Source organism: Crinia signifera, chromosome 2 (genome assembly GCF_055691185.1).
Source record: "Crinia signifera chromosome 2, ASM5569118v1, whole genome shotgun sequence".
Taxonomy (NCBI): domain Eukaryota; kingdom Metazoa; phylum Chordata; class Amphibia; order Anura; family Myobatrachidae; genus Crinia; species Crinia signifera.
Window position 1 is genome coordinate 239,553,070 of NC_139218.1, and position 27,018 is coordinate 239,580,087.

The window sequence follows — 27,018 nt, forward strand, 5'->3', positions numbered from 1 at the left end:
ATGGATTAGGATCTATGGAACAGATTTATTAAGCCTGGAGAAGTGAAGGTGTTTAGGCACCACCCAACCAGCTCCTAACTGTAATTTTAAAACCCAGTCTGTAACTGAGCAGTTAGTAGCTGATTGGCTGATGCGTTATCACCGGCCACCTTATAACTTCACCATGCAAGATAAATCTGCCCCTCTAGTCTGAAACATGAACTGCATATTTGTTTGAAAAAAGTGTAGTTTTGTCTCTTTAAGCAAAAGAGTGAATAAAAAAATACAAAAATAAATAAAATTCAGCATCCTCATTCTTTCCCTCCTGCCACTCCTGAGCTTGTCTTTAATGAGCAGCTCCAAATGACAGCTTTAATCACTGCCTCTGGCCACTGAGAGAGACCGTTAATGATAGAAAAGAACAGAGAGCCATTTGCATCAATCAGCTCTAAATCACTTTTTATGATAATGCATCGGAGCGGAGAACAAAGTCTCTGATGTCTCCTGCATGATGATGTACCACAGTGCTGTCTCCTTGGCTCAGGCCAGAACATAAATCTCTTAAAGACGAACAAACCATAACCTGTGCTACTGAGACTGTTGGCCCTTATTTCCCAAACTGCTAATGATCTTTTAGCAGCGGAGAGTCAAAAGAGGCCAAGTTATCAGATGAGTCTACTGCTTTGAATAACATGAAGTGCATTGTAATGAGAAGCAGTGATTTAGTGTATGATGACTTTGACCGTAACATAGCACTAACTAATGGTCTGTGAGGCCCACCCTACCAGGTTACAGTAGGAATATATTACAATACATTGTCTGTCTCACTAAAGAATTGTATATCATGAATAAGTGTCACCATTTTTGAGAAAACAGTTAACATCAGGGTGATCTGTATTGCTGCCACTGTGATCCTTGTTAAATGAAACTATATTGGATCTAATCAATTCATCTGACAGGGATAAAATATATTACCCATTACTTGCCAAAATTAACATCCACAATGTATTTAAAAAAAGTGTGCATCAAGTCTGGCTATTTCACATTAGACTGTGGTGTGACTGTAGCCTTACTGGATGCTGTATTACTATAATATGATACACTAAATCATCAATTTCAACTATTCGGTTGAGGTGACACATGTCAGAGACAAGACATTTGTTTAAAAACTGTTAAGTTTGTGATTGGTTGTGACTAGTGGCGGCTCCAGAGGTGGGGCTGCAACAGATTTCAAAATTCAAATAGGGGAGCCACACCCACTGTCATCAACTGCCATTCCAAACTGACTCAGTAAGCAGTGGGTGTGGATCCCCCATATGAATTTTGAATTGTACTGCAGCCCCTCATCTGGAGCCACCACTGTTTGTGACTACCATCTATCACCCAATTAGAATGTTACACTTCCACCTATTGAATTGGTGAGCAACATTTAAAGCACCAGCATTATTTTTTTACTGCAGTCCCGCAAAGCATCGAATGTGGCTGAAAATCTTTTGATGTCCATTCGATTTCGATTTTGCTTATATAAGAAAAATCAAATAGAAAAATACGCCAAATCAAACCATGTGTTGGGCATTACAAGGAGATAAAGTGGAAACATTGACCATACCAACCAATCAGCTTCTGTTATTTTAGTCTGTGCTAAATAAATAATAGAAGCCCTGGGGCTTACCCAGCATCAATTTGTGAAGTGAATTCAGGGCTCGTTGCACTTCCATAGAAATGTAAAAGCAAGCTGGCGCATTTATATGTATCTGCGTGCGTGAGTTTGACCGGGAGCATCTGCATGATGTATGTAAGCTTGGTATATAAAATTAATTTCTACCATGGCAATGAGTAAGTGAGCTCAATTCCATTCAAGATTTTCAATAGAGGTTATGAGAAAGTTTTCAGCATAAAGGTCATGGAGAGATTTAGTAAGATCAATACCTAAGTATTTCATTTTGTCAGTGATCATCTTAAAAGTAGATAGAATAAATGCGGGAGCACACAGGGCTTCCATCAGAAATTGTGGGTCCCAGCAGAAATGGAACTACAGGTAGTGCAGCTACTGCATTAAATCAAGGCCGCAGTAATGAAGCGGCATGCAGAGGCATTGACAGCACAACAGCAGTAATAAGTTACACTGACTCATTACAGTATACTGTATACATGGCAGTATACATAGCAAGGACCACATGGAAAGAGGCGGTGCACCCAGAGATCGCACTGCAGTTAGGCATGCTGCTTCAAGTCTTCTCCATCACTCGTCCATCCTGACTTTGCATAGATTTTTTGAAAGGTCAGTTTTTTACTCACACCAGAGATATCTCTCTTTCTCTCTCCCCTTCTCCTCCTCCATCCCCCCATCTCCTGACATTTTAGTAGGTATGTGACCTGGCATAGGGAGGGAAATGTCTGCATTGTATATGGAACTATGGATGCTGACCCATATAGACGTGTGCGGGACAGGGATTACTTGACTACTAATCACAACTTTGTGACTTCCGTGGACTGGCTTGGAGATACTATGAAACATGTCAGCTATAGCTACATATGTAAAAGAGAAATTGATTATGTTACCATTACAGTACCTTTAGGTACTGAAGTTATTTTGCATCACTGTCTAGTCAGTTATACAAAAACCCTGTCCTAGAATATAAAATAGGTCTATAGTTACAGTTTAAGGACTTTATCCTGCAGCCATTGTATTTTCCATTACATAGAAAAACACATTAACTATATATAGATTTAAGGGAATATTATTATTATCGTTTATTTTTATGGCGCCACAAAGGTTCCGCAGCGCCTAACAATACACAAATGAGCAAAAACAGATAACAAATGACAGTACAAGACAATTTAGGACAAGTACATGGTTAATATGGATAGTTGCATCAGGGGACAGGACACTGAAGTAATCATCAGGGTGGCAGATTTTTATATATTCTAAGAAAAGCACATGAGGAGATAGGGCCCTGCTCGTGAGAGCTTACATTCTAAAGGGGAGGGTTAGACAAACAGGGGTAACACAGAAGGGGATGAAGTAAGTATAAACAGAAGGTTACGATGAGAGGTGGTCAGGTTTTATGCAAGAGGGTCGGAAGAGGTCAGCTTAGTCTTTTATATTTGAAGTCTAAATTAAAAAGCCCTGGGTCATCCAAGAGTAGATATCACAGAGATAGTTGGAGATATGAGTGAGCATTTGCCTGGGAGTTCCAGGGAGTACAAGGGAAATCATTAATTACATTGCATCATTTGCAAATCATCTAACGTGTACCCAGCTTTAGTCAATAGTCACAGATCTGGAGTGTTGCAACTTTCTAGAACTTCAAATAACTTACTGCCAAATAACCTAAATGTTATAGCAAAACAAAATGGATACATATAATCATTTATATCTATAAAATCTAATAAATTGATGCAAAATGCAAACAGTTTTCCTAAACTGATCTTCTTATGACGCCCATGTCTGTATTAATTCTTAGTTGATGTCACACGATCGATATGAAACAGGGTGTATAGCTTTCTTCTATGCTGTGTTCACACCTTCTACCTCCTAGCCATTACATTGGGAACTAATACTTATCTGAGAAGTAAAATTGGAACTTTCCCTTTTAATCTTATACCTAACTTGAGATGCCATTAAACCAAAAAATACGGTATACGGTACCTTCAAAAACTAGGTATGGGTTAGCAAGACACTGTCTACAAATCACTCATACAATACTAAATCTTCCCAGGAAAAAGCAATAGACCCTTCAAAAATCAAGTCACTTCCAGTTGATATCAAATGCAAATTTTCCAATAAAATTCTCTTTTCTGATTTACTAGGCTGTTTCTAGTGGACAGTTGTAAAAAACTCAACTTTCATGAATATAAGCACTGAATATTGCTTGCTGGCAGTGTTATTCCTCTATTGCCGCCAGCCATCAAAGCCAAAGGATTACAGTGTAGAAGTGGCAGGGAAGCAATTTTTCTTTCGTATATAGCCTTATGGAGAGAGATCTGATTACAGTGTTCATTTGGAAACTGATCCCCTCAGCCAAAGTTTGTTTAGAAATAGACTATAATTTACAATTTACCAGATTGCTTTTATAATTTGCCAGACATTGGATCTGCAAAGATGAAAGGAAATAAGGTTCTACGCTATAACATTTTGGGTTGTCAAGAGGGTCTTCGGCATTTCTACCCTACGGTACACTATTATTTTGATCAATTCCAATTGCACTGAAAGTGGATTCAATTATTTATTTAGTGTTCACTCAAAAGAAATATTACAATGAAAAGTTTTAAATCATTTGGAGAAACACATTCAAAATATGTTTATAAATGAAAATACAGCATGCAAGTTACTCATGCTGCATGTATTTACCCATTAGGATTGTCTATGTTCTGTAATTTTATATGGGCCATGCTCATTAGTGAAGGTCACCCAGAAGTACAGTTGCTTGTACTGAAAATACAAGCTGCTAACAAGCTATTTTGCAGTAACTGAGATCATAAAGTTTTCTAACAAATAACCATGAATGTGGCCATGAACCTTAAATGTCAAATTTTGGATGCAGTCCAGTGAAACAAAGCACTCAAGGAAGGGTCATACTGAGATCAACTTGCCATTACTGTTACCACTGATGGCAGCTGGCATAACAAGACAATAGGAAGATAAAATAATTCGGTACATTTCCACATACAGTTTGAGTCCACCAATTTTTGTAGAACACCTTTCCTGTTTAGAAATCTATAAAATGTTAATTTTCCATTAACCCCTTTGGTGGTATGCATGGAAATTTTCAGGTTGAGCTGCGATGCCAGCGTGGGCTCCCCCGGAAGATTTTGGGACATACCACCGACATCTTGGTGTGCGCAAGTGGGACTTTTAGTAGTGCACCATCTGGCAGCACGACCCACACATCTGCTCCCCCCCCCATCATTGCTCTCCCATTACTCACCATGTCAACTGCACCCACCCCCTGCTGCCGTTTCCACCAATGCGCCCAAACGCATTGAATTAGGCCCATAGATCACAGATAAAGCAATATAAATAAAATACTTTACGAGGACCAAAGTAAAGGACAAGTGAACAAGTACAGTAACATAAAGTCTATCTTGGAACAGGACTATGATCAATAGATATTGTAAACTTATACCGTATGCTGTGGACATGTTGAATTCAAAGGATTACTAGGTACTATAGAGTGTACAGTATGCAGAAAGAAGGCATTCTGTCATGTCAGCATCAAGAAAACACATACACATATGTAAATGCACATAACTGCACACACATTTATTTCTTTGTATATAGTAACAATTCAGACACTTTCGTATGGGTTCAAATATGTCCCCATATTTGATTATGGGGGGGTCTGCTTTTTATGGGCATCTCCATGAAAATGCTGGGCGTATCCCTGAGAATGCAGGCACGGCATTGCCTGCTCAGGGCGGGCAGCTGACATCACATGACATCAGCGCCAGCTCCTTCTTCGTTGATCCATGGCAGAAATAAAAGTCAGTTTAGACCATCAAATGATTTCTCTCCCCTTCACCGGCATGCGAGGGGATCTGTTCTCGTACACATCCCCTCGCATGCTAGCGAGGGGATGCAAGCGGCGGGGGAGCGGGCATTGTGCGAGGCGGCAGACACCGTTGACATTTTAGCTATGCTGCGAGTATACAGCCTAGCGAACAGGTCTGAATCGGGCACAACATGCAGCTAATGCTACTCAGCAAAGGGAAAAAATAAGCTGAAGCCAAGTCCTTTTATTAGATTGTTTGTATCAAAGACAACCTCCAATAGTGACAATAAGAAGCTGTTGTCACCTGCTGTTGTTCATTTTATCTCTAATATTCTACCCCTGCTTACTAGTTTCCTATGCCTTTCCCTACAGAATAATTTTTTGCCAGAGAATCCGCCTGCCAGAAAGTAAGATTCATAAACTATCTCAGCTAAACCTCACTTTTTTACCACCAGCTATAAAAATTCAGCAGGAGCAGCTCTAAGGCCTGTTCCCCTCTGTGTTGACCCACTGTGCAGCACACTTGATTTAACTGACAGATTGCAGATTCAAGGTTGGGATTTTTAGCCTAGACAAGAGTTTGATTTCCATCCAAGTTTTTACTGATTGGCCCAGCAGGTTAGCCTTTCATTTAATAGGCTAGACCATGTTGAGAACACTGCTGCTCCACGTCAAACTGTGTTCTTTCCAAGCTCATCAGAGGAGAACGAGACCTGAGTATTATTTGAAGGTAGCTGTAAAATATATACAACACCAATTTAAAAAAATACAATTACCAGTAGATGCAAATACGCAATTAGTTAAATCTAGTTTATTTGTAAGACATAAGTTCTCTTAAAAAGACACCTGTATTTTTCCAGCTAGTTAACTAAACTATACGGTACTGTGGAAAACTGATTATTTGCAGTAATATAGGTATCATTCATATATATATGATCAAAATATGCTCCGAGCATGTACAGACGTGCCCACATACACTTTTCCTAATATCTAGACATATGGCTCGATTTGGTACGCCATTGACTTTGTGAATTAGCCACACCTTGTTATTAGTCTGCTAATTTACTGTATATAAAAACTTTTGCAGCAACAATTGTTTTGAGTCCGTTCATTATCTACTCATAATGGAGCAGCTTGCCCATGCTATGCATGGCGTGCCGAATGAAGTAAAAGAAAAAGGTGTAAAGTGCAGAATGTATACACTGGGCGATGTGTGACACCGCTGATCGTTAACTATATCAGTGGTGCCGCGGGGCAAACAATATAGCCCTAAACACTGAACATTATTGTTAACGACCCGCAGGAGAGCGCATTGTTCGTCATTTGTAGCATACACATTGATCTATATTTAAAATGATATCGCTCAAAAGTAGAGATGTGCAGGCTCTGATTTACTCTGATTTACTTTGATTTCAAAGAAGGATCATATTGGCTATCAACTGTCAACAACTGTCATGTGATTTGAAATCAGAGTAAATCAGAGTAAATCAGAACCTGCACATCTCTACTCAAAAGGGGAAAAATTACCGATATTGGTTAAAAAATCACCCAGTGTGTACACACCTTAAGTAGATACATTTGTATACATTAGCAGCTGCTGCTTTTGGGGGTTATTCAGAGCTGATTGCTGTTGTGCGAATTCGCAACATAAATTGTCACAAAAATCACTGATACATTTCTTTTACACATTTGATTTCATGTTTGTTTGCTGAGTGTACAGTATTGTGCATGTTTTGGAACCCTTAACCTGTAAAAGGCATATACCACTGATGGTACTGGGGTCAATAAATAGGGCAAAAATGTGGCATAGACTCATAAAAAGTGGTGTGTCTCATGGCCTGACAACGTTTTTATCACTCTGCAGATGTACCCAGCATTCCTCTAGATGCTCAGCTGCCCCTAGAGACTCGTCTGCTATCTCCCACTCTGTAACAAGAGGTTAGTGCTGCATGACAATGTCACAGTGTAGCACCCAATTCCCTGTCACTAATGAGGAGCTGGCATTTTGGGGTTGACCCTTGAAGTGTGACACCAGGTTGCAATTTGCCCTTCCAGCAATGCCCTAGTGATGCCTTTACATTAAACATTTTATACTACATATCTAGGGGTGATTCAGTGCATAACATATATTGAATATTTATTTCTATTACCAGTTATTTATATAGCACACATATATTACGGAGTGCTTTACAGATAATTTTTTGAACATTCACATCTGTCCCTGCCCCAGTGCAGCTTTTTATATATACAATTATATACACAATTATGATGCATATTGTTTTCATAAATGACCCTTCCTTAATCTACATAACAAAATATGCAAATAAAAAATATTCGGTAAGATCAGGTGAATACTGTCATTAATGTAAGGAATCTTTAAACTGTGTTTTACTAGTATCTGACAGTGGGAAGCAGTGACATATTTAATTGCAGGTAGGGCTGATTATGGATCCATAGACTGTAATAAGAGTCCTCCAAAATAACACATTGTAGGGAGATGAGGCTTCTGTCATTGGGATGAAGGAAGACTATTCATCTACACCAGACATGTCCAAACTGTGGCTCTCGAGCTGTTGTGAAACTACACATCCCAGCATGCCTTGCCATCATTTTAGCATTCCCTAATAGCAACACTCTGGCAAGGCATGATGGGACTTGTAGTTTCACAACAGCTGGGGGGCCATAGTTTGGACATGCTTGGTATACATTTCCAAATGGTTGTACTCAGTAACATGGTGATGTGATATAATGATACATCACATCCCTGTACACAATAAATGGGCCTTGTATATAACAACACTGTGTCGGCCATGGAATCATCCCATTGGAAATGCTGCACATCCAATTGGATGATGCAATGGACAAAGTATATGAATTAAGGCACCTGTTGACCTGCCTCCTTTATTCTCATGGGCAGTTTTGGTAAGTCACAGTGGTGATTTCAGACAATCATCATTAAGCTAGTATTTATTTAAAAGTAAAAAAAAATGTTTACATTGTATGGCACGTTTATGTTTTAATAATAAATAATGACAAAAATATGTGTCATTTGGTGAACAGGAAATCATGAGCTGTATGCCAGAGGAGGAAAAGAGTTGGAAGGGCCCAGTCTCATAGATAAATAGTGATATACTATAGTGTTTGGTAAAACTAACCATCTGCTGTCTAATTTTCTCTTTTATGTTTTTCATTTTGCCTGATGCAATCTATAAAATATGTGCTTGCTTAGAAGAAGATTTTACAAATAATGTACACAGAAAATATACCATATAAATAGTATAATGCCGCCTGTTCATTGGTATTGTAATTAAATAATATATGACTGTAAAGTTCCACAGCCAAAGACACAGGCTCTTATTTTGGTTCACTCGCAAAGGCAAATTCCTTCTCAAATGGACAAAACCATGTGCACTGCAGGTGGGGCAGATGTAACTTGTGCAGAGAGAGTTAGATTTGGGTGGGTTTTACTTTAAACTGAGATCTATATTGCAGTGTAAAAATAAAGCAGCCAGTATTTACTCTGCACAGAAACAAAATAACTCATCTAAATCTAACTCTCTCTGCACATGTTACATCTGCAGTGCACATGGTTTTGTCCATTTGAGACGGAATTTGCCTTTGCGAGTGAACCAGAATAAGGGCGACAGTGCCTTCTTACAGAACAGAACCCACCCTCTAAACTTAAATCATTGCCCTCTTATATCAGTAACTGCATCTGAAGAAATTACATTATGAAGAAAATGTAAAAAAAAAAGTACTTTAAAAGTCATTCATTAAAAAAATGCTTTCTTTAGACACTATAGCATATTCTTAATGGGATGTAGTCTGGATCTTAACAGTCACAATGCCGATGGATCCAGAAGGAAAGAATTAGCGTTAGTGGTATATGTAGTTTTTGAAAAAACATGTATTTATTTAAAGTGATCAGTTTGTGGTTCATTTAGATCACAAGGTTATCATCACAGGGTCTGACTTCCACCTGTGAGTAAGGTAATGGGGGGGGGGGGGGGGGGGGGTAACCTGCTTAGTGCCATCTCCAGGGTTACCACAACCATTATATTTTAACCGTTACATTTAGTAAATTATGAGCAGATTGCATTTCCCACTACAAGAATTGAAAATGCTATTTGCTTAATTATAATATATGAATTACAGTGCTTGGAGTAGTTTTTTGTGAAAACTACTCCAAAACTTCATTAGATACTGGGCTGTGTCTCTAGGTGTATAATAGGTGTGTGCCAATGGGGCATTGCCTACAGTGCACCTGGACTGTGGACGCACCATCTGGCAGCACCACCTGCACCACCACTCCCCGCCTCTCTGGACGCCTGCTGCACTGGCTGACACATTTCAAATATGGCACCAGTTCTTGAGCCTATCAGAGCTTACAGACCAGCTGCCGGAGTTAGCAATTTGATTGGTGCCGGACCATGAGCTCTAATTGGCTCAGGAGCCAGCACCATATTTGAAATGGCCGCCGGAATCTATGAGTGGAAGGAGAAGTGAGATCTCCACTCTCCTCTCCTCAGAGATGAAAGAAGCCAGCGAGGTAACAGCTGTGGGGGTGATTATTACTGGGAGCAAACAGATGCACCCCGAGAGGTGTACCATGCCCTTAAAATTCCCACCAAGGAAGGGGTTAATACACATTTAACTCTCCTTGCACATGATATATTTGCCTTTTGTCCATTTGCTAATAAATAAGCTTTGCAATCGAGTCTTCATGCACTATCTTTGTCCTTATCTTTGTATGTCTGACTCCAATGTTTGTGTTTTAGTCTGCAAGGTGCCCCTACAGTTCTTTGTGAACCTGTTTATGTTTTCTCCCATTTTGTATTTGTTTCTCATCATACCCCGTCTCTTCCTTTTTCCATCCGTTGCCCCCACAACCTAAAGTCTTTTTTGACCACACCATCATACATATTCTTCCTTTTCATACCTTTTCTATCTCTACTTCTGCCGAAGTCAATGTGATAAGTACTCCTGGCTACTAATCAGAAAGAATATGGCTGATATTTCAAGTATAGGACTGGTGCATATGTGCATTGATAATGACATGGTTTGTATTAGTGTTAAAAGAAGAAAAAATACTTAAAAAAGTATAATCAGGCGCAACTGATGATTTAATAAAAATAAATATGATAATTAATAGACACAGCTGTAATGCTGCTCCCAGAACAGAAACAAATCTGGACCAGATTTGCATTATTGTTATCGTCTGTGATAAATCTTATTTTTATTATTAATGATAATAATAATAATAGTAACCAAAACCGTCTGCAATTCTTATGCTGTTATTTTTCTGAGACATCTTAGAGTGAGAATAATAGACAAGTAAAGTAGATTTTTAAACAAATTCCTTCCTACAGTGTTGTCAGGAAACAATGCAAATGTACATCTCATATTACAGTATTGTGTTCTGTTATCAGCCAGCATAATGTAAATATGTTTTGTATATTAATTAACTAGAACGTATTGAGGCTATACATATGATTTTACTTTCAAAGCTTCAGAATAACCATAGTATCACCTTGAATGCTTTTGGCTCAATTACTTTGGGTTGTCCCCTGAGGCATTAAACATATCATGCCTGCTACGCTTTGCTAGCATCCTAATATGCCTTTTGCCTTGGTGCGTCTTTTTTCATTGAAATGAATGAGAACAGAATGCCATTCATTTTAAATTGCTTCCAGCATTATCTGCGTTCCAAGGTATTGAACTGATGAAATATCCATAGTCATAACAGTCAAACTGGTGCTATAGAGTAAAATTCAGTGTTCATCACTCTCTGTAAAGTGTCCACTGGGAAAATGGATAAAGGTGAATCTGCCCTTAGAAGAAGGTTACATCTTTCAAGATGTCATTAAAAAATTCAGTGTCTGCTTTACGTAATATTACTGAATATTTTTTTGGTCTTCAACACTTGTGGTCTTCAAAAGAACTGGAACATGTTATCTCAACTAAGATCACCACATTCAAAATTGATTCTATCTTAAAGTATGTACAGAATTACAAGGGACACTAATAAAAGGATTTTTCTGTTAATTACTATTGGTGCATATACCCTGTTTTTGTGTTCCTAAGTGGAATTGTATAGTTTACTAATTGTACACTTGGCCAGTGACATCTTCCTTTCCCTCAAATGGTGGCGATGTGCCCTTGTTTGTAGAAATGAAGATTATTGCCACCCCATCCAGTGCCGGTGCAAGCACTTTCACCGCCCCAGGCAAAATCAGGGGGGGAGGGGGGTGTTTGCAGTCACTACTCACCTGGGGGGGGGTGGGGGGGTTTGGGGGGGTCTTGGGGCAGCAGATTGCCTTACTGTTCGGGAGGGGGGGCAGCGGACACATGCCGCCGATTGCTGCATGCTGCGGGGGGGGGGGGGGGGGAGAGGGGGCAGCGTATTGCTGCTGACAAGTTGGGGGGGGGGGCGCGGCCACTGCCGCCGAAGATTGCTGTGTATCATTGCTGCTGTATCCAGCACAGGGGGGGCAGTGGATTGATGGCGACGCTGACTATCTGGGGGGGGGGAGGCGCCACTCGCCGAAGACTGCTCCTAGCACAGGCGACCGGCGGGCTCCAGGCAGGGGGTGGCGGGCTCCAGGCAGGGGAAGGTGGGCTACAGGCAGGGGGAGGCAGGCTACAGGCAGGGGGAGGTGGGCGGAGGTGTACAGATCACTCACCTGAATAGCAGAGTAACTGGTCTGGCACCTTTATTCCTGCTGCTCTCCTCGCAGGAGCTTTCCTGCTGCTGCTCCTCCAGCAGCTCAGTACCGCCCTCCAGTGGCCGGCGCTGCCTAGTGGTGGCGCTGGCCCTGCCCCCATCCCACCTCAAAATAGCATCAAACTGTCAATAACTGACAGTCTGATGTTGGACTGCATCCTGTGGTGCAGGACTGCATATATGCAAAGTACCAATGATCATAACTTTGTGTTGCAAGGCGCGTTCCTGTCCACATCTGAATCAGATCCATAGTGCTCTAGACCAAGCTCAATTGCACAGACCAACTCAAATAGAGCAATAAACTATGAAAGTGTGGCAAGCAACCTTATGCTCTGGCTATATAAATTCACTCTGCACTTGTAACCAATGGTGGTTTAAAATTCAAATAAGGGAGCCACACCCACTTCTACCAACCGCCATTCAAACTGACTCGCTGGACGTTGGTGTTTATCTCCTATTTGAATTTTGAACTGTGCTGCAAGCCCCCCCCCCCTGGAGTTACTACTTCACGTAACCCAAACAAAGGGAAAATCATGATAAGCCTACAGTGGAGCCTCCTTGTCTTATTTGTGGGTAACATACATACAGGATAATTGTTACTTGCGACTCCTACTGCTCCTTAGGGGACCAAATCTTACATCAGTAGTAAGGGATTATTTTTATGATATTGTATGGAGCTTTCTGCTGAAGGATACAGTGAACAGGATAAAAACAAATATCCCTGTAATACCGCTAGCAATTACTGGTTATCTTGCTCCTGCTTAGTTTTCCTTTCTCTGCTGAATTTCAGTCACAGCCATATTTCAATTTATTTATTTACAAAAAAAAATGATCCTTTGGTGGTTTATTGGACAATGGCAGATCATGATGTTCAGCAGCAGTTGAAAAATGAGTTAATGAGCTGCAGGATAGAGGAAACAATAAATAAAACCTTTCCCTGCAGGCAGAAGAAAATGGATGTAAAAAATAATGTAAACCATTAATATGGCAAGAGTCTCAATTAAATTACGAAATTCTGTTTGACATGCATAATACTGTATTTTAAACCATTGAATTTATATAATATAAAATGGTTTGCTGTTTTTATAGTGAGACGATCTGTTTTGATTCAGAGTGGGTAGTTCATTAAGAAACTGGAATCATGCCATACCCTTTAAGAATAAAAATATGCTTTTCTCCCCAGCCACACGTAAATCAATGTCCTGCTTTAACCTTACTTCACCTGATTCTAATCAGCCTTTAATAAAGAAAAAGTTTGTATGCAATTACACTGTAGGATTAGTAGGAAGTGCGCTCACTCTAATAAAGAAATGTGATCAGACGTTGAACCACAATCCAAGTCCTACAGTATAAGGCAAGATTTATGAATCAAATGGTAATGTAGGAACGTGAGATCATCTGGACAGTGCAATTCTTCAGTGGTGCAGTAAGACAAGATTCAACTAAACTTATCAATTTGATTAATAGAGCATTGGAGATATGAACACATTAATCACTATCATCAACAGTTGAATATAGTTAGAAACATGGTGGATTATTTAAATTAATTGAAGTGTAGGCTAGTGTGCAGGCTTTCTCTAGCTGAATTGCTCCTTGATTACCCTATCACTGCCAGTATGAACCCCCTGGAAATTTGGATGCAGCAAGCACTGCTCACTGAAGAGTCGTATATATATATATATATATTACCCCTAACCGACCCAATTTTAGCAGAAAGGCCCCACTATACATATACAGTACACACACACTTACGGTTATCCTCAGACTGGACTGGACTACTGAATTCTCTTTCTATCCTGCATCCTTGACAAATGCCTCTCTTCCACTTCTCTCCTCAGTGCTGTACCACCATAATAGAGGTCCCACACCATCATGGCATCACACAAAGGTAGTGGAATAGCAGGAAATAGAACAGAAAGAAGTGCCCAAATCCTGAGGAAGTTCAAACTCTGAGTGGTGTTATAGGCAGCAGGATGCCGTTACAGTCAAATGCAGGTGCCATTGGGTAGTGAAGTTGCCATCTGCTAGGCCCTGCATGGTGAAACCTCTCACACACACCTGATTACGGTCCCCACTATACCCAATTGGATAATTATATGAATAACACTCAGAGGGGGTAATTTACTAAGATATGTATTCTCATTCACATGTGATGTTGCTATGGGAAACCAATCAGATCCTGTCTGCTATCTTCTGGAGGGTGCTAAATTAATAAGTAGATTCTGATTGGTTGCCCATAGCAACATCACATGTAAAGTATAATACACATTTTCGTAAATTTCCACAGAGCCTTTTACATTCCTCATAACATTTGAATATAAATGATGGCAGTCAAGTAGTTACTGTTCGACCTCATTTGTAAAAGAATGTTTATTAATGGTAGAGGTTACGCTTAGAAATGTATTTGTACAAGAGCATGGGCTGTGCAGTTTAGGCACCAAAAGAGGCAACAATTCTATCTGGCCATACAGATCATTCAAACAGAGTGGTGGAAATTACTAAGAAATGTGAATATGGCCGATGCCGGATACGAATATGACTGGCATCGGCTGTATTCTCTGGAAAATACGACTCATAAATGCAGATGTAGCCACCCTCATCAGAGCCACTCCTGGCCTGCCATGCGCCATCCTGCACCATCCGCACTAGTCACTTGCATACCCCATTTTCGGCAATGGGATGCGCACGTGGCCCCGACTGCCAGCTGCTAACGCTTGCCAGGTACACAGATATGTCGCTTAGGCGGAAAAGCAGAGAGTGAACCCATCTGTAGGGCAGATTTACTAATCTGCCATATTTATGGGATACATATTTCTGATGGCATAGGCGGACGTATTTTTTACCATTTGTATTAGTATTTGGCAACCGTATATATGGTGGCTAAATACAAATATGAATCAGCAGCCTGCACGGATCGTGGCCCCTCTTCCCACAGGTGTAACCAGCCCCAGCCTCAAAGAGCAGGTACTGGTTTTAAAACAAGAACAAACAACATAGGGGCTCACCATAAATTTTAAAATCAGCACCAGGCTCAAGGGCCGATCCTGGTTCCCAAAATACAGGGGACAATTTGAAAAATGAAAATCCCCCGTATTTTGAGAACCAACACCAGGCGCAACCAGCCAGCACCAGGCGCAACCAGCCGGGGGACACTGACCGGTCAGGGAACCATTACCCCTGACCAGTCATCCCAGGCAGGGACCCTGGGGGGAGTGGGGACACCCTAATAAAGGGGTCCCCTCTCCAGAATTAACCCTGCTAAGGGCTGGCACTGGTGCCCTGCATGCTGGAACTTGTGCTTTTCCAAGTCCTTGCATGCGGGGCAGGCTTGCTGGGACTTGTAGTTCTACAACAATATAAAATAGTTTACTCTATTTTTTACACTGCAATCAGCCCGATGCCACCTCCCTGGGGCACCGGAGACAGCCCCAGGCTTTAGCCACAGTCAGGGGGTTAAGAGTTCGGTCATGGGACCTTATAAAATAAGTGTTCCCTGGCTGTGCCATTACCCTGCTGGCGGTTTGGGCCCCATGCTGGCTCTCAAAATATAGGGGACCTCTATTTTGTCCCCTGTATTTTGGGAACAAGGACCAGCCCCTGAGCCTGGTGCTGGTTTTAAAAACCCCTACATAAATTGTTCCTTGAATTTTTAAAACCAGGACTGGCTCTTTGAGCCGGGGGCTGGTAATTGCTGGGCAGGGGGACTGCACATCCATCTAGCTATCAATTATTTATCATCATAATCTGACTGATCAGTGCAGCCTTCAGCTAAATACAGCTGGAAAATTAGGAGTATTTTCCAGTCGTATTTTTCGGCTCAATTACCGGCCGTACATTACATAAGGCTGGTTAGTAAATTAGGAATCACCATCCTTATGAATGGCAATTCCTAGTCGTATTCTTTCAGTGGTATATGCATTTGTATTCCTGGTTAGGAATATGAATACTCCTGTCAAAAGAATATGAATGGCCATATATCGGCCATAGTAATTAGAAAAATATGAATTTATTGCCCAATATTTCCAGGAATGGCTACGAATAGACGTATTCATATTCCTATTAGTACATTTCCCCAGTGCCTGCATATTTACAAATATGTATACAAGAATACATCCAAATTTAACCGCATTTTTTTGCTGAAAGAAAAACCTAGATTCACGTAGTGCCTATATAGAAGTGAACCTCCAACAAATGAAATATATTCGTTAAAAACACTAGCATTGCCTTGCATATCATTTTTACATTGTTGGGTTGAGCCGCATTACAAACTAAGAAGCCACCATCTATATATTTTTATAATTTCAAAATACTGTTGTTCAATAGCTCTTGATTTCTGACATGTACTAATTTAGCAGCACTATTTCTGCAACACTTTTTTTTTATTCCACTTTAGGTTAACTGTGTGTAGAGGAAATGTTCCCTCCTTCTCTTGCCTCAGGCACTGAGATCAGGAAATTCATTGCTAATCACTTTGGTTGTGATTTCTGATTTCAACTGGCAGCAGAGAGAATTGAACTCTGGTCCCCTGGGTGAAACTGGTTTCACAAGGTAGGCCTCAAGCTTGTTAAGTTAGAGGCCTGCCACGCGTTTATCAATTTTAAATTAATCTCCAGCTTCCATAGCAGTTGCTAAAAATACAGTGATACGTTCTGATCGCTCATTTAAACTAAAACACAGGATGATATAAATCCCTAAATAAGAAAATGACTTTATTTTCTGTTTTACTTTCACCAGCATAATTAAATATACAGTGTATAGAGGACCATTTAAGTCAAGTCTTATTCATTTGTTTCAATATATTTTTTATTAGGTTTTTTGCTTGTTTTTTTTATTTTTATTAGTAATTACATTAACTGCTGTAAGCAAGGGTCTCATTTTGAATTGGGCTTCTTTGTGTAAGATACAGTAACCTAAACATACACATTTCTGTAATGTACACGTGCATCAAAAATCCATATCCATACATATTGCAATTTTTCTCTTTAAATATATATAATCTATATGTATTTCTAGTGTCCATTTGTCTCCAAAACACTGCCATCTGTTGGCAGCAAGTGAAACTACATCTACTAGCTTTTTAAGCATTAGCTTTGAGCCGGCTTACTAGTAATATATTTATATTTAGGCACTGATTCTAACATACAAATACAGAAATGTAACAAAATAAAGAATACTCTAGCATTTATACCAGTAGTAATAATATAGCAGCACTTTCCCACTACCAACTTCTAATAGGTGGTAGAAAAAACACATAATGAAAAATATATTCACACTGAACAAAATCCAAATCCAAAAACTGTCAGACTAAGTGGGTTTCACATCCCGCCACAGGTCAAAGAAAAATGGTACATCACTATAAACTAAAGCAGAAAAATTGTGTGTTATATTTTGAAGACAATCATCATGTCGATACTGATTAAATGTGTAAAAAAATGTCCTTGTTGGTCGCTAACCAGGGTAGTTGGGTCGAGTTGCTCCAGTGGTGTCAGGGGCGGATAGGGAACTATAAGAGGCCCTGGAAAAAATAGTAGTAATGGCCTCACGTGAGTAGCATCAAAGTAAATGAAGGTGGAGCCAACACATCACTACACCTGGGTGAAAGCTGTTGGTTTGAATATGCTTGGCAGTTTAGTGACCCCCAGACTGTTAATAGCTGTTGTGACAAACCATAAACCTCAACATTTCAAATCATACTCCAACTCCCCCCACTGAGAGAAAAACAGACTCCATCAAGCAAAAAATACAATTTACTTTATTACCATAATCCCCTGAATATACTGTTATAACCATCCCCAATCCTCCCCAGTGGAGCCCAAACACACCACGGAAACTGTTACACCACCAGATAGCACCCACTCCTGTACCTTTAACAAATGTCACAATTGATATAGATGGGCACCCGCCTTAGATCAGTATTTGCAGTATCGAGTGCTCTGCTCTGAGAACTGGCAAATGTTGTGTGTGTGGGAAATAGGAGTGGGACATGGCCACTACTCTGGGCAGGGCCAAATCATAAAAGTAAGTCACTGGCTTATAAGTGGCCTCACAGGTGCGTCGGCCTACCGGGAATCTTCCCTATAAGGTCTATGGTCAATCCGCCCCTGAGTGGTGTCTTGCAGGTCCTAAAGCGACGTCAGATGAATTCCAATGGATCTAACTTCACACAAAATGTAATAGGTTGGTCATTAGAAATAGTACATAACTTATACTATATTGTCATTTAAAGATATCTCTAGAGATTCTAATAGCATATTGAAGGATGTCAAGATAGTGTGTAGTGTAGAAGAAATTGCCAACTTTTGTTTCCCATTCTAGAGCCAACTCCACCCACTCTATTCGGAAAGGAAATGCAGACTTATTCCTAAATATCTCATTTGAAAAAACATCACTTTGAAGTCAGAGCTGTAGGATTGTTTCTTTACAGCTAATTGCAAGCAGCAGGCATCTCCCCCCCTATGTTTATTAAGTGATGTATCTCTTGCAGATGCTAGAGGCAGGTGCAATGATATGCAGCAGTGATAATGACAGACAGCTGAAGACAGCTTTTTTTTTGATTGACTGATAGCAAATTGACCACCCAACTGTTAATTATTAAGACATCAGTAGTATATCTATATTTTCTAAATTATTTTTACATTCTTTAAATAGATATTTGTATTTAAAATTATTCAGCAAATAAAAATGTTGCCACCTGATTTATTTAGGGGAGATGTTATATATATATATATATATATATATATATATATATATATATATATATATATATATATATATATATATATATATATTATTGTATTTGTTGTTAAATACATATTATATTAATGAAAACACTTTCTGACATTTTTGTTTTGTGTATATGTAGGGTAATTTGACATTATACTGCAAACAGTTTAAGTACTATTACTGTCAAGCCACATCTCTATGCTATCTTGTGTAGAATAGTAGGGGTAAATATACTAAAGCTTGTAAAAATGAATAAGGTGATGTTGCCCATAGCAACCAAATTCTATAATGTATCTATTGCATCCTAAAAAAATATAGACAGAATCTGAATCTTTTAATTTTTAGTAGCTTTAGTATATGGCAGTGGTTCCCAAACTTTTTCAGATCATAGGGCCAGATTTCTTAAGCCTGGTGAAGAGAAAAAGTGGAGATGAAGTGGCAAGCGATAATTCACCAGCCAATCAACTCCCAAAAGTCATTTTTCAAACAAAGCTGATTGGCTGGTGCAGTGGCGTAACTAAAACTTTTGCGCCCCCCCGCCGGGACAATTTCACCGCCCCCCCCCCCCCGGGACAATTTTGCAGCTGCCCCCCCCCGTTAAAGGACCCCCCCGGGAGCTGGCAGGGGGGTCCGTGCGGCGCGGAGGTACCTGTATTAAAGGAGAGCCTGGGGGTCCCTGCGCCGCCTAGTATGATGCTGCCGGGGTCCCTGCGCCTGCGGCGCTGAGTATGATGCTGCCGGGGTCCCTGCAGTGAAGTGGAAATAACGCGCTATCTCCAGCGGAGATAGCGCGTTATTTCCACTTCACTGCAGGGACCCCGGCAGCATCATACTCAGCGCCGCAGGCACAGGGACCTCCTGGCTCTCCCTTAAACAGGTACCTCCGCGCCGCACAGACCCCCCTGCCAGCTCCCGCTGCACCCACATGCAGTGGGGAGCTGGCGGAGATCCACCAGCGCCCGCAGCCCCCCGGCGCCTCCCCGCCACCGCGGGGGCTGCGGCCTAATTGTTACGCCACTGGGCTGGTGCGTTATCTCCTTCCATTTTATCTCCACTTTCTCTTCACCATGCTTAATACATCTGCCTCAGAATACCTTATAGTCTGCAGATATCTGTTGATTGACAGTCTGCCACCATGTGGAGGCAGTGAGTGGACAGAGATGGTCTCTATTCCTGCCAGAGATTTTGTATCGATAATGATGGAGCCATGGTGGCTGGTCTGCATTAGCTCAGGGTTTCTCAGCCAGCCAATGTTGTCACAGAGTGACTTGGTTCAAAGTAGTAGATCATACATGCATGCAGGAGGCTTCTTTACCAGACGCCTACTGCAGCATTACCATATGTTAGCATCGCTGCTGCTTCACATCTGAATTACACTCATGCTTTCAGTCATGCTTGACTGAAGCCCAATCAGACATAAATATTCCATGTGGCCATGTCATATCTTACCTTATGATCTACAAATACATGGCGTTTGCATATATATTTAAATCTACCTCATCTTACCCAATTTCTCCCTATCTATATTATCTTATGTTCCCAAATGCCTCCCCACTACAACCACATGGATATCCCAACTCTATAAAAAGCCACCTTGGTGTCACACTTGACTCTGGTAATCCCCATATCCGCAATTGTACCCTTTCTAAGCCTTCTTCCCTTCATGTCTTGGCTTCATTTGTGTCCTCTTTTCCCCCACAGTACCCCCCATATCTGGATGCTGGCAATTCCTGAAGTGCCTGACAAATCAATGATTGTAATATTAACCGTTTGGATGCCAAGTTTATTTATCAAAATAGGTGTGAAAATTGTCAAGCAAACATTTTTAATCATCATAATAACCTGTAATGTTTACCTTATATAGGAAATATAATATTTTTTTACACCAGATTTTTGCTTTTAATTTATATAACAAATATGAGCGACGCTGAAATTATTAGGGGATATTTTGCATCTCTTTCACAGAGATGTTGGCACTCAAAAGGGTTAATAACATTTTATCAACAGTACTTATGTAGTGCACACATATTAAGCTGCTGTTGTGGCTGAACCATAAGGCCTTGAAAGGTTGTCTTTTCTCCTTCCCTTTATTATTTAATTGACAAAAGTTCTATCATATTATTTTCTTTAGGTCTGTAGGGAGAAGAGTGCAACCAATGCCACCACAAAGGAAGTGGCACTGTCACTGCACCTGTAGCACCATTCTTTGGCTTGTGGGCCACCCACAACAGAAGCCTATTGCCTGAATAGGAATTTTGAGCATTCTTAGTTGAACTTGTATCAGTTCTAGCGGCTTAATTCTCCCCTGCTTTGTGATATAAGGATGTCACATGTTTTAGGTGCCAGGGAGGAGGAGTCAGGGGCAGCACAGGGTGTGAAACTACTCTGATTTTCGCTCATACATGGCTGATGAAAACTAACAGATGGCGAATAATAAATATATTATTTCTGTAATTCACCTTTAACAAAATACCAACTGAGTTCTAATTTTTGTTATATATCCATATTTTATTGACTAAGTTATTTAAGATTCTTTTATGCTTTTAGCTGCAACAAACCTTGGTCAAAACACAATACTTTCTTGTTAACTTACATGTACAATTCACAAATTCTACAGAGGTTTGTCTGTGCTGATATTTTAATGTGTTTTGACAGTAAGTCAAGGGGCTTAGCTGTGAATTGTAATACAAATTCTCAGCTTGCTGTATCTTCAATAAAAAAAGAAAGAAAAGAAAATGAATGAAAAAAGGAACAAAAAAGGTCTAGACAGACTTTCCTTCAACTCACCAGGGAGAGGTTTTTAAAACCAGTTTATGAGAAAATAATTCAGGTTTGCACAATACACGTTTTTCCCTCCTTTTTTTTATATTACCGCAGCACGACTGACAAATTAAGAACCCAGAGAATTTTATCCAGAAGAATGCTGGTCTGTTAAAAAATGTACATTTCCCTCACAGTAGGCTTACATAGTTGGTTCCCATTTGTAAAGCTGTTTTATTGGTACTTATGTATTATCATACGTACGACCCCGTAGTTAAATTGCTTGCGCTTTTTTGCGTGCGATGTGATTTAACAAAGTAATTTAATCACTGCTCTTTACCCACGGGCCGTACAATGTGATTGCATCGGCCTGCAAAATCGAATGCGATCGCATTTGATTTTATAGGGTGCGATGCCCTTGAATTTGCTATACATTTGTATGAGATGCAATGAGATTTAGCCCCCCCCACCCCACTATCCACGCCACCCCGAAGCGTGGCGAGCGTAGCGTGACCCACGTCCTCCCGACCTTTTCATACCCCCACTATCTACGTCGGCGTGGAGTTGATTTGATATAGTGTGGCGAGCGCAGACAGCGACAGAGGCCGAAGTGTGGTGAGTGCACGCAGATTACCTTACCAAACAATCCTATGTTCAACTGTAAAGAACAATTTGACAGAAGCCGAGGTGCCAGGGAGTACACACGCTGGGTTAATGCACTATAGATTGTAAGTTCGCGAGCAGGGCCCTCTACCTCTCTGTTGTTCTGTTATTATGCAGTTTGTTTTATGGCTGATGTTTCCAGTTGTCAAACTGTGCTATATAATCTTTCAATAAATAAAGGAAAACATTTCTTTAATTTACTGAATGTTATTTATCCTGTTATTTACCCTGTGTACAATATATATATATATATTCACCAATGCATACAATTGATTCAGAGGAGGATATTAAAAAACTGCGGCATTTTCAAAACCATTCCCGGCATTTATTCACAGCTAAAAAGTGCTTAATTTAGTATGTGGCAGAATTAGCAAATAGAATGAGACAGAAGCTGGAAATTAGATTACCATAGGACTGCCACAGTTCGAACCAAATGGTGCAGTCAACCTTTTGCTGACTGTATATCAAAGAGATGGGTTTCAAGGGACAATCACCTGACAGAACAGTTTTTTTGTCTACTTTGCCACTCTAAAAGTATCACCTCCTATGGGGTGGCTCCACCACATGTGTATTGAGACACCACAAAAGGCAAACACACTGCACGACATTAGATGAATGAGACATTAAAGGGAATATGCTTTAATCTATGGAATTATATGTCCATTACAGTGGAGCGTATAGAAAAAAAGCAGACTAATAGCTGAGGCTGTTTTGTAGGTGAGGTGCAAATAACAAATCTATAGTACAGATGTAACGTGGCTCATCTTTGCAGTGGATGGCGATTCTATCGCCATCCCCCGGCAGCGGCCGGCTACTGCCAGGGTCGCATGCGCGCATGAGACGCTCATGTGCCTCGTGGCACCAGAGCTTGGCGGGGGTCCCTGCTGGTTCCCTCATCAACGCCACTGGCCCCCCTCATCTCCCCGACCCCACCCAAATTGGGCAGCATCTCCCTGAAGCAAATACGGGCAGGGAGACGCTGCCGTGCCGCCGTGATACTGGGACGCACGTGCGTGAGAGCTGCACGCACGTCCCAGTCTCTATTGCCGGCACTCGCCAGTGAAAAAATCTGGCGAGCACGGGCAAGGATGAGCCGCGCTTCATTTGTATGCATTGTTCCCAAGATGTGACACTTTGCCACTATCCCATATCCCAAACATATGATATGTATATTCAGTTTGTGGCCAAAACAGCAGAGAGTTTAATGTTCTACCCCAGAGAAGAGTGTGTCCATTCACAGGGATAGTTATGACCAAAAATGTGATGTGATGTATAAAATCACAAGAGCATGTCCTGGGAAGCCCCAGGTTGAATTAATCAAATCCACCCAGCACCCAGGTGTGAAACTCTGAGGGTTTAAAAGGGACATGACCCCTTGCACTAGCTTCTGAACTGAGGATCCACAAACAGGTAAGTAAATCTTGTCCTTCTGTACTGATAAACTTAAAAAGTAGTTTGTTCCTTTTTTATTGGTTATATAGCTAACTATATATCTATTTATCTCTCTCTATATAATTTATGAATGTATCTATTTATCAAGGGCTTTCTTTGTCAGATACAACAGAATTCATTGCTAGTGCTCATTGCTTATGCACCATAAAAGAATAGTATTCTGGGCAGTATTCATAAGAGATGCTCTGTGTGTGTGTGTGTGTGTGTGTGTGTGTGTGTGTGTGTGTGTGTGTGTGTGTGTAAATTCTGATAAGTAGACGCACCCTCTGCTCTTTTTAATCAGATTTGCACTTTAATATGCCTTAAACTGAACTTGTACCTATTTAACAGATGTTGCTTGCTTTCTAATGCATAGCATGTAGTGTAACATTTTGTTTTAAGCTACAGCACTCCATTTTTGGTACTGTATGTATTCTGCTTATTTATATATATATTGTTTGGAGCTGCACACATTGGTGATTGTGGGGCGGCGTGACGCGTCCTCCGACCTTTTCATACCCCCACTATCCACGTCGGCGTGGAGTTGAGAATAGAATAGTGTGGCGAGCGCAGCGAGCCACCGAGCCCGAAGCGTGGCGAGCGCAGCGAGGGGACGTGGATACCTGTGAAGCCCGCGTAGGGCCACGTTTACCGTTGCACCCCGGCCACTGTTACCTTGTAAGCGAGGAGTGCCCGCCCCTGTCATATATATATATATATATAAATAAATATAACAGGCATCAGCGTGGCACTCCGGATAGTAGTAGAAGAAATCAGATGGACACAATGGAATGTCAACGTTTCATTTCTATTATCAAAAATTTCGTCAGGATACAAATAACAGTGTACATACCTTATATCCCCCGCGCAATCAATGCTGAGTGGACCCCATGCCTCCGGGAACCACGCCGCGCCGCCGGTGTCTGTGACGTCATCAGCACCGCGTCCACACACACGGCCCAGAGGAGACGCGTCACCATAGCAACCTGCCGCCCATACGCAGATGTGGTGCCATGAGGCGTGAGGTCCACTCAGCATTGATTGCGTGGGGCATATAAGGTATGTATTACACTGTTATTTGTATCCTGACGAAATTTCTGATAATAGAAATGAAACGTTGACATTCCATTGTGTCCGTCTGATTTCTTCTACTACTACTCGGAGTGCCACGCTGACGCCTGTTATATTTTCCTTTATCTTATACAGACATTTGCTATGGGCGGACTATGAATATTTGTCGAACTTTACAGTGACTTCAGGTGGTTAAAAATGGTCGAACTTGCCAATAGATGTTTCCCAGGATAAAGACGTGTTTTCCTATGCAGTATTACTAGGAAATGCCTAATGCAAGCTGAGATTATATATATATATTTTATTTTTAAATCCAAATAAAATACAGAACATTATAAATATATGTGACAGAAGGGGATGATGTGTCCGGATGATACAAGGATGTGATATAGCATATAATAGATATAAACGTATGATCAAACATATAATAGATATGACATAATGAAGAACATAACATGGACTGATGCCCAGGGGTGCTGGTGTATTTAACTCACCACATGCCTGTCACAGACACATGCTAATTACACTGCAATGCAAGGAACCCAATCTGGTACCTGCTGCTTTCCCTGTCTATACTGCACATATGACAGAAGGGGATGATATAGGCTTGAACATACATACATATATATATATATACATATATATATATATATATATAGAAATAGTAGAAATAACAGACAGCGGCACTCAGTCGGGGTTTTCAAATATAATTCAAACGATCACAGCAAAGCTGTGATCGTTTGAATTATATTTGAAAACCCCGACTGAGTGCCGCTGTCTGTTATTTCTACTATTTCTACAAACTGCCTCCAGAAGGCACCCGGGTGATTGATCAAGAAAGGGAGTGCCGGACCGAATACAAGCCTATATATATATATATATATATATATATATATATATATATATATATATATATATATATATATATATATATATATATATATATATATATATATATATATATATATAGAGAGAGATATCTATATATATATATATATATATTTATATATACATAGACATATATATATATATATATATATATATATATATATATAGACATATATATATATATATATAGACATATAGATATATATCTATATAGATATATATATAGATATATATATATATAATATATATACACACAGCGATATATATATATGCAGCAATGGCAGTGACCCCCCCCTGTACCAAGTCACCCTGCTGGGGAATGCCCGAAACTGGCCCTGGGACAGCAGCCTGTGGTTGAGAAGGAGCTGGAGGGAAGAAGAGGAGCCGGGCTGCCTTCTCCCATGCCCAGGTGTATGAGCCGGAGCGGGAGCCGGAGCGGGGGGTGGGGGGGGGGGGGGGCTGCTTTTCCGTCCTCTCGCCGAACTATATACCGGAGCCGCAGACACGCAGAAAGCTGCCGGGGGACGGGGATAGCTGCCGGAGGAGGAAACTTACCCCTGCGCTATGCGGTGCAGGCTCTCCGGACCGTGCGGCCGCAGAGACGGTGCAGGCTGCTGGAGGGACTGGCGACAGCTGGATTGGCGGCCGCAGACACGCAGAAAGCTGCCGGGGGACGGGGATAGCTGCCGGAGGAGGAAACTTACCCCTGCGCTATGCGGTGCAGGCTCTCCGGGACCGGGCGGCTGCAGAGACGGTGCCGGCTGCTGGAGGGACTAGCGACAGCTGGATTGGCGGCGGGGAGCATCTGGACCAGTGGCGGCAGAGAAGGTACCTGGAAAAGTAGGCGGACACTGCTGGTCAGTGTCCGCCTCATTATCGGGCAGTTGGGGGAACTTTCCCCACACATATGCACGATCAGCTGGGAAAAATCAAACAGGTTTGATTTTTCCCAGCAAGTTGGAACGACCGTTCAGGGCCGTTTAGCAGCGTTTTTGGCCGTGTGGGAGCAAACGGCTGATAATCGTTTGCTCCCACACACTAGAAAGATTATCATTCCAACCAGCCAAAAGTTGGCTGGTTGGAACGATATCTTTCTGATGTGTGGCCAGCATAAGACATATAGAAAGAGGTCATAAAACCATTCATCCTCACAGTTGTTAAACTGTTTTGTTGAAATTCCTCCAACACTCTCCCTCTCGGCTTCTCAAAGTGGAAAATAAATAGCAATAAGAACAAATCTATTTAACTATAAACTGGTTTGCTTTTACAAATGATTAAATTACA

At 40.9% G+C, this 27,018-nt stretch overlaps 1 protein-coding gene and 1 long non-coding RNA gene across 7 annotated transcripts in view; one reads left to right on the forward strand and one right to left on the reverse strand.

Annotated features, from left to right (window-relative positions):
- AUTS2 (activator of transcription and developmental regulator AUTS2) overlaps window positions 1-27,018 on the reverse strand; it is a 1,267,464-nt gene that overhangs the window by 176,200 nt on the left and 1,064,246 nt on the right. The window lies entirely within an intron of this gene.
- Window positions 26,221-27,018, forward strand: part of LOC146059010 (uncharacterized) — a 118,594-nt gene continuing 117,796 nt past the window's right edge. Inside the window, exon 1 of the long non-coding RNA XR_014470095.1 lies at window positions 26,221-26,562. This is a non-coding gene — a long non-coding RNA (uncharacterized LOC146059010). The remainder of the gene's footprint in view (window positions 26,563-27,018) is intronic.